This window comes from Vulpes vulpes, chromosome 1 (genome assembly GCF_048418805.1).
Source record: "Vulpes vulpes isolate BD-2025 chromosome 1, VulVul3, whole genome shotgun sequence".
Taxonomy (NCBI): Eukaryota; Metazoa; Chordata; class Mammalia; order Carnivora; family Canidae; genus Vulpes; species Vulpes vulpes.
In genome coordinates this window covers 135,558,746-135,559,781 of record NC_132780.1, presented here as the reverse complement: position 1 = coordinate 135,559,781, position 1,036 = coordinate 135,558,746, and positions in this window count along the sequence as shown.

Genomic DNA, 1,036 nt, shown 5'->3' with positions numbered 1-1,036 from the left:
AGCCAAGGAGAGCAGGAATCACCATGATCACTCCATGAGAGCTTCCTGGAGGTGGTGAAGGTTTCTAGGAATTTTTGAACAAGGGAAAAATGACAATAAAAGAAAATAGTCATCAGCACACCCTCAATTGGTGCCACTTCCTGTTTAGACTGGGTAGGGGAGGTAGGTGGGAAGAGGCCTGATAGCTCTGTAGCCCAATGGAGCAGAAAATGGTTTTTTTTCCTCCAGGTAACGGTTGCGGGGTGGGGAGTAGAAAGGGTGGCTGCATTGAGGGTATCCTAGGTCTGTGGTATCTGGCCTATGATGGGCATCATTCATCCATTCATTTAACAAGTGTCCTGCTAGATCCTGCTAGATTCTGCCCAGCACTAAGACGGGTCCCCTTATTCAGCCTTGGATCCACAGGAAAGGAAGTGGAGAGACCAAGGGGGAGGGGATAAAGAAGGAGCTAATCAGTTGGAAGTGGGCTGGAGAATAAGATTCTTCTGATGTTTTCAGACTTCCCAGGATGGACAGAAAGGTGGCATACCCCCCACGGCGGCCTGGCATTTCTCCCAGCATCCAGCATCTCCCACTGCTGCCCGGCTCGTTTTCCCGTGAGAAGTCAGTCCCTTGAGGACGGGGGTGGGGGGGGGGGGGAGAGAACCTAGCAGAAAGAGGGTCTGAGATGGGGTGGATTTTATTGTTATTATTTTTGAAATTTGTGTTTTAATTTACATATTGAAAAATGAAGTATTTTTTGGTGTAAGTTCTCTGAGTTTTGGCAAACGCATAGAGTCGTGGAACCACCATCACAGCCAAGATGAACTGAACAGTTCAGGGAAGAAGGGTTAATAATCTGGCTTGTGAGCTGCTGCGGTAGTCCGCGCTCCCGCGGGCCGCCCTGATACCGTCCCCACAAGCCGAGATAGATAACGGCGACAGGTGGAGCAGGTGAGATTAGCAGGACCGGCGTGGGGACACGGCCACGGAGGCGCAGCGGAGGCCCGCGCCCCCTCCCCGCCGGCGTCTGGGAGGCGCACGCTTCCCAGCCCCG